Source organism: Lichenostomus cassidix, chromosome 1Aa (genome assembly GCF_008360975.1).
Source record: "Lichenostomus cassidix isolate B80296 chromosome 1Aa, HeHo_3.0, whole genome shotgun sequence".
NCBI classification, from domain to species: Eukaryota; Metazoa; Chordata; class Aves; order Passeriformes; family Meliphagidae; genus Lichenostomus; species Lichenostomus cassidix.
Window position 1 is genome coordinate 53,107,772 of NC_139480.1, and position 12,671 is coordinate 53,120,442.

The 12,671-nt window shown below is 37.1% G+C and overlaps 1 protein-coding gene across 5 annotated transcripts in view; it reads left to right on the forward strand.

The window, feature by feature from the left end:
- The window catches only part of SCUBE1 (signal peptide, CUB domain and EGF like domain containing 1), a 181,067-nt gene that overhangs the window by 16,356 nt on the left and 152,040 nt on the right, over window positions 1–12,671 (forward strand). The gene's annotated exons all lie outside the window — the stretch shown is intronic.

Below are 12,671 nucleotides of genomic sequence, written 5' to 3' on the forward strand. Positions count from 1 at the left end.
TTTCTATTATAGTATTTGAAGTAGGAGTGCTTTAAATGCTTCAACCCATTTAACCTTAATTGCTTGGTTTTAATGGACATTTACTAACTAAAGTAACCAAATTATAGCTTGAATTAGGCCTTACTAATCTTAATTAAAAGCTCTACTTTATAATCAAAAACAGCCTATGTTTAAAACAGTAAGCCTTTCTTAAATGGCTTACTTTAAAATACTAAGGCCCTTTTGCTAATAATTGTTCAGACTGAATACGGGTAACCATTATTCTCCTTATATTGCACTTCATTAAAAATATCTCCTCCATGTGGTTTTGTGCAGTCTGCTGGCTGTAAAATTGTTTGACTGGTGGGGGGTGGCATTACTTTACTTTTCCTGTGGTTAATTTGCAAACATGTTTCTGCCTTTGTTTTAAAAGTTTTCTGGGGTCACAAGCTACAAGATTAACATGTGAATCAATACAAACATTAGCTTCCTGCATTTGTCCGTCCTCAGGCAAATGCTTGTCAGTCACTTACAACCATTAATAATACACCCTATAATTCATTTAGTTTAACATTGAAATTGTGCTCAGTCACTTGATTATGGTCTCTGCAGCCCTTCAGAGACCTAAATTTCAATATAAATCAAGTCTGTTATATTGGGAGGGAGGCAGTCCTGGCTCTGTCTGTTGAGTATTTGGTGTATTAACAGAGCTCGTGTGCATTTCAGGGCTGCCTGAGGAGGACAGAGGGTGGATTTCATCTGTCCAAAGGTGGATCTCAGTAATACAGACCAGCACACTTAAACCATTTGCTTTGCTTTCCCTTTGTAGTTGATTGAAACTTCCTTCATGCCATTTGCCTTGTATAATTGGAGACAAAAATAGGTCAGATAAATCATGTCTTGGAAATAAGAGTCTCTTTCCGACACAGATGTGGACATCTCCAATGGAAGCATGTAAAGTTGGATGAGGTATATCTGGGCAATAAGCCTGCAGCTCTAAGATTCTAATTCCACTGAAATTAATGAAGAATATTCTGTACTTGTGCTTTGAATTTAACCAGAACAAGGGATTTTTAAGCTGCCATATTATCATTGGATCATTACAAAATTTGTCTTTCCAGTCTCAGTTTTACATTTTTAATTCTTTAATTCAAAATTTTTTATTTACTGCATCCTACTCAGGAAGCACTGCTAGACTGTGTGGTCATACCTTTATTTGATTTGCATTGCTTTCAATTCAGTGCTGAATTGCCTACTTGCACAAACTAAGCACAAATTAAAAGTCCTTTATATGCTGTCTACTAGACCTTTGTGTGCACTTGGAAGAAACCTCTGTAAAAAGTCACTTGTGCCCATTATGGAGATGGACAGACCTTCTTGATTGTCAGTTTTCTTTGCTTAGTTTTCTAATCTTTGGAAAAGTCTAAAGCATTTTTTAGACTTTCTCCTTATTATCCAGTAATTTTTATGTTCTGTGCTGATGGAGTATACAAAGATTGTTAAATTACACCCAGTATAGGAAGGCAAAGTTAGGACTCTTTACAGTGGGTACATAGTGCTACCTATGCTTCCTACCTATGTGTATTTACCTTTTAATATCAAAAGTGTGTAAGCTGGCCAGACCCAGTTTAACTGAAGATCTGTCTAGCTTGCTGTGCAGTCTCTGACAATGGCCAACAGTGGATGCTTACAGGAGATTATAAAAAAACAAGAAATGGAAGAATGCAGCTAGAGATTTAAAGACCTCCCAAGACAGAAGTTGCATTCAAATCACTGTGTTTATTGACATCTTCAGAATCGGAATGGGCAATAAGTATGTTTGTTTCTCCAGGTGTTCTGCAACACTCACAGTGGTAGACAGGTGATTAGCCATGCTCAGAATTGGGAAAGAATTGTGCAGGAAGAGGTTATTGTACACACCTGTCTTTGCAGCCTCCTATATATTGCTGTTTACCAGCAACCTCACACTGTGTTTCTCTATGTAGGCAAACCCTACAAACCCTAGTTTTTGGCTTGGCAGCTAAGAGCATCTTCAGAATGATTGGTCTTCACACTTTTCTGAAAATGAGACCTCTTTAAGGAGAGTCTCAAGTCAGTTGTGAAAAATTAATAGGTACTTTGAAAAGCTTGACCTAGATGTTTGACCTAACTTTAGATGGTTACACTGTTAAACCAGGTGCTGTATATAAACACCCATAACCCTATTATTTCATTTTTGAGTCTCTGACTGAGGCTGAAGTCCTGTTTTATTTATGGATGAGTTAACTAGTCAGGCCTTGGTGCCCTGTTTTCAATGGATAACCAAGATAGTTGAAGTGTGTTCTCTGCTGGAATTCTGTTTATGTATCTTAGAAATACTATGAATGCACACCAGAGACAGTCCTAAAATTGGGATTCTCTAGAAGGATGGGAAGAAGGAAGAAGCATGTGGAATTAATGAAGAGCATTTTAAGAAGTGACATCTCCAATCTCTAGTTTCATGTTGGATGTATTGTCCAATTAAAAAAACAACAACAACAAAAAAACCCAAAAAAACCAAAGACCCCAAACTGTTTATTGGGCTGTAAATCAAGTCTTTAGGCAAGCCATTGCTGCATGTTGCTTATCTCTGCATAATAAAATAGCATTGTTGTGAAAGGCACCTTATAAGAAAACATCTCAATGAGAGTACTGGATATAAGTCTACAGAACTAAACAATTATTTATATAAAATTACCTGATTTTATCCCTCTGCCTTTGGGGAGAAGGTCAGAACAGTTGTACAGCTTGGCTTTCTATAGTGCATTCTGTCAAAAGCATGTTATTATTCGAATACTGCACAGAAGTTGTAGGCATTCTTTGATTCTCTCTACCTGACATTCTTCCCAATACAACAAGCAAATAAAATTACTTAAAATTGAACATAGCACTCTTGAGCTTACAGCAAATGCCCATGTTCTTATTCCTGTATCTGCAGTTTCATTCTTTTTTCATTTAATAGTGTTAATGGAAGCTGTGTGGCTTTCCAGTACAGGGTATTTGAACACTGGAGCAGAAATGCCTGATTTTATGGCAAAACTAAAATTGCATCTGTTTGTCCTATCTCCCTTTCTTGTCTAAACATCAGATGTGAGCACAGCTTATAAATGAAAATATTTGATGACTCACAGATCAGCAATGGTGTTTTTCAGATTTGAATGTTAAATTTTCATCCCTACCACTTTTCCTGGACTTTCCTCACTACAAAATTGGTGTTTGTACAGCTTGTCCTGGCCTCATCTAACCCTCACCTCACATCCAGCAAAGATGAGTGTGCAACTTCATTAATTCCTGTTCAGAGAGCCTCTGCTCTTGCTTACTTGTCTAGCTGTCAAAGACTCCAGGAAATGTTTTGAGAGTCTGGAAAGGATAACGATGATGGAAAAGCCAGTGGGTTGCCTGCTACTGTTCACTATCTGTACATTTATGTCCCTGCTGGACAATGGTTACATATCCACAGGTCAAAAACCAAAGGCTGTTACCACTGTTTATTAGATTTTCTCTGTGATTATTTGTCTGTGGTGATAAACAGAGCTCTGGCTCACAAGAATAAATTCTGCATGGCCTTTTGAAAGACTTAAGGAGAGCCTACATCATAACTGATGAACTCTCTTTGTAAGTAAAATTTTAGAACAGTCAGCAGGTATCAGTAGGATTGGGTTCTCTGTTGCAGGAATAAAATAGCTGGAATCCAAGAATTACATCAATGTGGTATTTGTATGAAAATAAAACCCTTTTGCATTCATCTCCTACAACAACATCTAGGGCTTCTTGTTTTTACTGGCCAGGGCCATGCTTACAAAAGAAATGGAAAACATTCAATCTGTACATCCAAGCAAAACTGCATGGCAGGTACTTCACACACTGTGGAGACAGAATTGTTGTTAAGAAGCTGAGAGAGGCTGTGCCAGAATTCTGAGATGTGCAGCAAAATTGCCAATTGTTTTGGCATCTTGAAAATAGCTCCACATTTCATGATTGTACAGTTCTGATGGGAGCAGCTTTTAGAGCTGTGAACTGTTTCAGACAGTGCTCGTGTGCGCTACATTCAGGGTATAATCATTATTATCCTAGGCTTAGAAAGGTTTAACTTACTGAAAGTGAGACGCTGAAACACAAATCTGTAACAAGTTTGAAGTTTCATTACAGGAACAAAATGTTACTTGATCATTTTAAATCCTTGCATATTAACAAAGTTTGTAGACTAGTAACTTTTGTACCTTGTAGATGGTACGCAGAGCTGAAGGGTGGTGGACAAAAATGAGTTTATATTTTTTGCAAGACTATGTCAGATTAAAAGGTCTTGTAAATCTTTGATCTGATTTCTATTCAGTTTAGTCATCTCAGATCTTTTTGAAGCAAAGGTTATAAATCAAGCTTATAAATGAGGTAGGGTTATCTCAACTGATTTTACTGTTTGCTTCCTGAAAATCCTGAGTACCCACAGCCCTGCAAGGGACTCATGAGCAAAATTATTACCATTCTCCTGAAAGCATAAACTAAATACAAATAGTGCATCTGTATCTAGGCTAAAGCACTGAAATATTTTTTAAGAACACTTAAAATAAGTCTTCTTAATACCATAGAAATGAGAAGGAAAGTAAGAAATCCTCAGTCCTATCTCCTGGATAAAAAAAGTGTAATGTGGAATGATTAACACTGGAAATCAGGCAACATGCTGGTATTAAGAGATTACTCTTGCCAAAGGTACTCTGGAGTCTTAATTACCATGAGTGTGAAGGACTTCTGCTTCATTGTTAATGAATGACCATTTTTCAGTGCATTCCACGTGTGTTTCAGTTGTTTTGCCACCATGTAGACCTTCCTAGTCCAGGTAAAAGCTTCTGTAGTTAGAAAAACTATTTACAGCAAAACCAAACCTAATGATTCTAAACCAAAGAAGGATCTGTGTTTTGATGATCCAAGTTACCACCAGTCAGCTGCGGTTTAACAGGGAGGTGTTACAGTCTTTATCATTGTGAATGACTTAGAATGGCATTCCTTATAGGCTGCTTTTTATTGTTCTCTGCAAACCAAAATGCTGAGAGGCCTCCAGTTCATAAAGGATGTTGTTGGGGAATGGAATGAGCTTGTCTGCATTCAGGCCCCACATGAAGGGCCACATAAAATAAGTTAATATTCATTTACTGGTAGGTAATAAAGAAACTTCAGAATTGGAGGTTGGGATTTTTTCCTTTTGTCAATGGACATTGAAAAATTAAAGGCAAACGAAGGTTGGAGATACATAATCTGAGAATGAGATACCTGCAGAGTCTGGGGGGAAAGCAGGGGAATTATGTCTCTGTCAATGAGATAATTTCACTGCTTTAAACATTTCTCTCAAAATTTATAGAGGCATATTTGAATTTAAAGACCTAGGAACAATCCCCTGCAATGACTTACTGCAACAATTATCATTAGGATGCATGCACACCAGCAGTATCAGTAAAGCACACAGAAATACTCTCCCATTAGATCTCAAAGAGCTTCTTCAATGTGGAATCAAACATTTCCCATTATATTAAAAGAGGGAATTGTGGTGGAAATGGCTGTGATTTAGAAGTGGTGGGAAAAATGCTGTCAAATGTCATGTTTCACATTCATAACAGCTTGTGAACAGGAAACCTCTCTGCTTGAGCTTGTCGGGCATGGCAGCTATTAAATAAAGACAGGCTCTAAAACTGTTACGTGCTCTGCAGGTATCCATCTTTATTTGGGTATCTCACTTGAGGTTCCAAGAACTTGCAGCCAATCTGTGTAAATATAAATTAAGACAAATGTCAAACTGCTACAAACTCTAATCAAGGGTTCAAGATGCTGAATGCAGGGTAAAAATAATTTGGGGTTTATACTTTAGAAAAGAATATTGTATTTACTATGAGTGAAGCTGGAACGGTCCCAAATAAGTTTTCATTGTGCTAGTTAAGATGGCAAATGTCACACAGGGATAATACTTAGATACATGGATAGAACATATATTGTTCCCTAGGGAGAGAACTCTGCTTAATTATTTTTTTCCATAATGATTCTAGCTATCCAAAGGTTTCATACACACAAAAGGTACTGTAGCTAAAAAGCTCTGTACAACCCCAGTTAATGCTGTACAAAGATTTGCCAGTTAAGCAGCCAGAAACTCTGTAAGGTCCTAAGTAGAGTGCTCCATATCACTTATCTGATCTCCTCTCCGTTCCTGCTGCTGCAGTGTTATGTGTGCCACCCTACAGAGTATTTAGGTGGCTGGCAAATGACACCAAATGCATGCAAAATCTCAGCTTTCAGTTTATATGTTACCTTTTTTTCCATATTTTCAAGTATTTCTTACTTCCCTGTACTTCAGTGATAACTTTCCACTGGCAAAGTACGTGTGCACTGAAGCAGGAATACCTGCCTTGAACATCAGGCATCCTCAGAGAAGGAATCAAAAGGGTACATTCGGGAGTCTGTTGTCAATTTGATTGGCGTATCAATGTCCAGTCATTAAAAATGTTCTTTCTACTCTTCAAACCAGCAGTTTAAATAAGGAGAGAAATGCACAGGAAGGAGAACAGTGACAGGAAACAGAGGAAGGGAAGGTGAATTTAAGAAAAATGTAAGGAAGGGAGTCTCCAGACACCGTATTTCTTATCAATAAATGAAGAATGTGATGGTCATTCACCAAAAAAGTAAGCTATAACCATTCAGCTAATGCAGAAATTTTGGATTTTCATAATCTGTTGTTTCCTTTAACAATATGTGAGCTGAGTCAGCTGAAGTCTTGATACTGTCTAGTCGCTAGTGTCTTTAAATGTGACTTTTTAATTCTCTTTGTTTGATGCACAATATTTTAGGATCATTAACTAAAACTTGGAAAGTAACAAGTGCTAAACATGCCTACGTTTTCTACAGCTGATAAACTCAGTTCAATTACTTCATCACCTCCTCAGAGAAGGATTTTGTGTCTAAAAGTTTGTCTGTTTTTCCCCAGCCAGTGAGGGTGGCTCCTGGAAGACTATCCTTACTCTGTGGGACTTGAAAACGTGATTCATCCTTGCTGTACACGGTATAATAATAGGAAAAAAAATTCAGACACAAGTCAAAATAGAGATCAACAACAGCTGTCTCTGTTCTTTTTTTTAATTATAAGTTAATAATTGTAATTAGAGAAAAAACTTATTAAACACAATATTAAAAAAATGCTAAGTAAAAAAATCTAGAAAAGAAAATAATTGTTGCTACAGGCAGTGATAAAGGAGATGATGTCTCATCTGTCTTTCAGATGTATCCTAAATGCTTTTAGGCAAGATAGTTCTAAATATGAAACTGTTCACACTTTAAAAATGTGTGTGTTGTTTAACCAGCTGGACATACCTCTACATGGTTGGTTTGTGTTCCATTCCCCCCCACACCCCCTTCTTTCATACACGTACTTTAGCAAAATGTAAAGCATTATGAACTTTGTGCTTAGCCATCACAGATAAAAAGGAAACAAATAAAATTGCTACAGAGTGCTTGATCTTTTCTGGAAACTGGATGAAATGGCTTCCAGAAAAACAGCACAACAATACCACAGATTGTATCCAAATCATGTCCACTAAGTTGGCATGGCCTTTTCATTTTATTGCTGGTTTAATACTGGGAAATAGGGGTTTGTGACATTTTTGAAGGAAGTTGTAAAATTGATTTTTTTTTTCTCTGTGGACGCACTAATGGGAAAAACATGGGAGAGGCAGTACCCATAGTGGAAAGGCTCTTGAGGGATTTACACTGAAAAAAACCCTCATGTTAAACAACGTATTATACCTGTTCTTTTTCCTTCTCCACTGAGAAACATCCGGCTGCTTTTTCTGAATTTACCCTGTTCCCAGCCTGCCCACCCTTGACCTTGCCTCCTAGAGTAGTCCTAATGGCTATCAAATTTTACAGTTTTCTTTGGCACAAGCATCTTGAAAACATCATGGCAACTTGAAAGCTGTAAAAGCTGCACTCTGTGTTCCTCAGATTCATTAGATTGCAACATTTACAAGATCACAGCATCTAAAAAAAAAAGATGTTAACATTTATGAGTCAAAAAAATAAAGTATCTCAGGAAGGACCAGATGTAGCAAATGATAGAGTTTAATTTGCTTTATTAAAAAATGATTTAAGAAGCTGTTCATGGAAAGAGGTTTTCAAAAATGGACTTTTCTGTGAAGGTGAAGGGTTTTTTTGGAGTAGCAAAATTGAATGAGTCCTGATATCTCAATATTTTCTTCATAAAATTTGGAGATCAATTAGATGCTGGATTCTGATATCACAAAATGCAGAGGGAAATGGTATTTCAGCAGGTCAGGTTAAGTGAAACTGATAAAATTTTCCCACCTGATTCTTCATACATGGTTTTTTGCAAATTTTAAGAACAGAGCTGAGCAGACTTCAAATGTGTGGAACTGTGCTGATACTAAGCTCTTCTTAAGAATCTAACACTTTTAGTGTTGTTGCTTTGGTTGAGTGTTTCCCAGAGAGCTGAACCTCTGGCAAATTTCACCTGCGCTTTACCAAGATGGTCTTTAACCTGTGTTTGAGCTTTAATTCTGGCCTTTAGATCTGGAACTGGTTCTCTTCCTAAGGAAAGTGCAACTTGATGTGGGAAATACAAATGCCTTAAGGTTCAGGTTGAGCAGTGTGTTTTGTGTATCTGCTGAAGGTATATTAAATGTAGACTCTGCCAAATAATATACATATGAATATAACATATGCATATAAATATGTAAATATTGCCATGTAATTTTTACTTATTTTCATGGCTTTTACAGTCTCAAATCCAGTCATTAAAAAGAATAAGATGGTGACCTGACTGTGATCCAGGGTCTGAACTTGTTCGTAATCCTTGTCAGTGTGCACGTAACTTCACTTCCGCCTGTTTCCTTTAAAGCAGCAGTGTCAGTGCTACACTGCTGTTTGTTCTGAATTGGAAATGGGAACAAAAAATTGCAGTGCTGATCCTGTCCCACATATCTCTCTACTTTGAATCCCAGAAAATATGTCTTCCTGGCTTCACTAAGCCTGTGGCAAAAAAGCCTCATGCCTTTCGTGGGATTGGGATTTCATCTCAGGCTATTTCACCTTTGGATGTTACAAGGCTACTTCTTTTATTTGTAGATCATTTGAGATCCAGGTTGCATAAAGCTATGCAGTGAGGAGGACAGTTCTGCACTGTAAATCTGCTGTTAGTTGTGTAAGATTTAGAAGCCCAGCCTGGGCCTTTTATCCTGTATTTTTCTTTGGAAATGATGATAGTGAATTAGTCCTAGGAGGAACAGTGACCAAAACTCAATAAAGAATCAGTAAAATTTTTTGAAAGCTTTTAGGAGAAAAGCCATCATACAAGTGAAAAATACTACCACATGGAAAAATGGGCTCCAACATCTTGCAGTGTTCTTGGCTGCATAATGGCTGTGGATAAGCAGGCAAGATGCTGCTGTTGCAGAACTGTAGGATGACTTTTTTAGCAGAAGATGACTGATAAAAGGGAATTTTGCATCTGCTATGCTTTGCCCTCTCTTCTCTTCAAGCAAGAAGGTAAAACACAGTTTTTTCCTGTCTAGTTTGTAAGGACAATATTATTGTCTCCATAGTGCCTCTTTGGCAGTATTTTGTTTAAAGCAGCTAGATAAACATTAATATAAAAATATTTTTTCTTTAGATACTGAAAAAACATGTGGCTTCATCCATCAAGATGTAGTTACAAGGATTTTAATATTTATTTTTCTAGTTATTTAATGGATCCCACTTCTTTACGAGATATTCCACATCTGCATAATACACCTGCATGATAGCTTTTTTTTGTGGTTCTCTAAATTAGAAGTTGATGTGGGCAGACAGCTTTCTTTGGCTATTTATTTGAAATGTCCAAGCACATAAATTACTCTTTTCAAGATCAACTAGAGTTTTTGTTTACTAAATTACCTCCAGATCTTTCCCTTATATTGCTCATCAAGAAATATTTTAAAATGGACACAGATTTTATTCAATCCTACGCCTGTTTCGAACATCTTCTGTTGCATTGTGAGTGTTGGGATCTGTGGCCTTGGCAGATGCCAAGACAAAAATTGTGTCAATGCACACTTTCCCATTTTCTATAGAAATCTGTGGAATTCAACACTAAATGCTGAATTTGGCTCATTGACTTCCAGGCCTCAGTCGTTCTTCCTTTCGCATTTTAATAGCCATAAGGCTTCTTGTGACAGTTTAGCTGTGACACTCATCCAAAATTCATCAACTCCATGCAGACATTTGCTTTGATTTCAGTAGCTGTGCCCATAATGATCTGTAGCTGTGCTAACAAAGTTTGTTGCATGTGTTGTAAAGATTTTTGGACATTCGGGAACTTAATTGCAACTGATGAAATGAAGAGTGGGAATGAATTTTTCTGGAGGTAGGCTTTTTAATTCCTTGGCATAAATTCTGTGCCTCCTTCTGGCAAAGCTGGTTACTTCTTGGAAAAGATGTTTAGCGCAGAGTAAATTTCATGACACTGCTGAAAATGTTTAGACAAAGTGGGAACCAGCCATTTTACAATTACCTCAGTGTTTTACAGTTTGGTTTGTCTCATGGACATTAGTTTTTGCATGCTGATGTGTGTTCTAACCTGAAACAGAAATCCGAAATACTGTGATATTGGAAGCAGAAGAGTTTGATTCTTGTTTTATTTTGAACATTTCTTAGTTGTATGTGCTTCTGGAAGAGCTGCTTCTCTGCAGGGTGGCCTTGTGAGACTCCTGAGAATTCCATCTCTTTGTGGCAGAATACACAAATTAAACAAATTCTGGGGGAGGCTCAGTTTCACCTCCAATAATGAAAGAGGAACCAACCCTATAATGTATAAAGGAAATGTAGGTCTCATCAGACTAAAAAGAATAAGGTCGCTTAAGGCAAATTCAGAGTCTCTTCCTATAACTCAAATACAAGGACTGTAAATTACAGCACATCCTCATGGTAACTCATCCTCAGATTTTTTCAGATACTTGTCAAGGGCTTTTTGAAAAAAAGTTCTTGGGTGCTTGCATTTCATAATAACTGCAGCCTCATACTCTGGGTGTGATCATTTTTTGCTTTAAAACTTTCGAAACAAGCAGTGGATTTTTGAGATTTTCCAAACCAGTTCCAGAAAGAGATGATCAAAATAGTTTTGCCAGCATCTGAGGATGTGGTTGCTTATATCCAACCCTGGCATTAGGAGTTGCTGTCTCTTTGGAATACACTAAGCTCAAATAGGTTCTTGGCAGGTTGTATCACTATTACAAATGGCCCTACACCTTCTTAATAATTTTGGTGCATCTAATTCTTGTCTGAGACTCCTGTGATTCCTGCCATTGTAGTACCAAGTGAAATTAATTCATTTTGGAAGGGAAATTGTAATAGTCTTTTAAGGTGAATTTTCACTAAGAGTTCCCTGTCTGAACAGCCAGAATATAAGGAATTGAGAACTTGGTAAGTATTTTGCCACTATAGATACTGTACAACCCCAGTGTTTTATAGATAAAAATTTAGGTTTTCCATTGAGAAGCCTTGGTAATTGATCAGTATATGCACCTACATCCAGCACAATTTCATGGTTGGATAGCAACTTTTTTTTTTCTCCTGGTTTTAGTCTTTGTTGTGGTTATTCCTTCATGGTAAAGGACAATATTAAGGGACCAAATGCTAAAAATGGTAGCAGGGAGACCTAAATTTCTCAGTTAGAGGTGTTTAGAGTTGAGATTTTGATTAACACCCAATTCTGTCAATTACAGGAAAAAAAAATAATAGGATATTACCTAAGTAAAAGGAAATGAACACAGATGGCTCCTTCAAATTTTGAGGTTTACAACAGACAAAATTAAGAGCAAGCCTACAGGTTTTTTGTGTTTGAATGTACTCCTATTACTTTTACTCTATATGAAGCTTACTAAGGAAACCATATTCTGGCATGTCAGGTGTAATATTTTGTACATAAATTACAGTTGTTCCACACTGAGGCATTCTTTAAAGAGTGCCTTCCTCCAGGTGTGTGAGAAGATGGACTGATGGTGATATTGTTTAATTTTCTCTTGGCAGCTGGAGCTTCATAAAGGTTCAGCATTTGGACTTTGCAGGCTTTGTGCATGTTTTTGTAAGGTTTTCTTGTTTGCTTTTTATGTTTGGGTTTTTTGATGGTGAGTGAGGGGGCTGGGTTTTATTTGGAGTGGTTTTGTTTTGGTTTTCTTGGAAGTGTAAATTCACCAGTCTTAGCCCCTTGTTTTGCTAGCAATACTGGAGATAGAAATTCCAATTGGCCAGCCAGGTGAAGTTTTAAAACAGCAAGTATGTGTTTTGGAGGGGAAGAAACACCAAAGTCCCCACAATGTGGCTCTGAAAAGGAGTTCAAATGTTTGGTTCCACTTCTAGTTTTGTACAGCTACTGGGGGGCAAAAGAGAGAAATAATTTTCTAATCCTATTGCAATATTAATTGTGGCTTGAACTCCTGAGAGAGTGAGATGAAAAGAATCAGTTTCTTTTGCTATTTTTAGGGTTTCTGTATCTGTTGTATTACCCTTCCTGCAACTTGAGTGTTTGTATTACATCAGCACCTTGTGCTGCTAATCACTGTATAGCTTTATAGAAATAAGTATTATATAAGGGACAGTCATTCAAAAGGGTTCACATTTCTTTGATTTTTTATTTTTTGGTCCCTTTT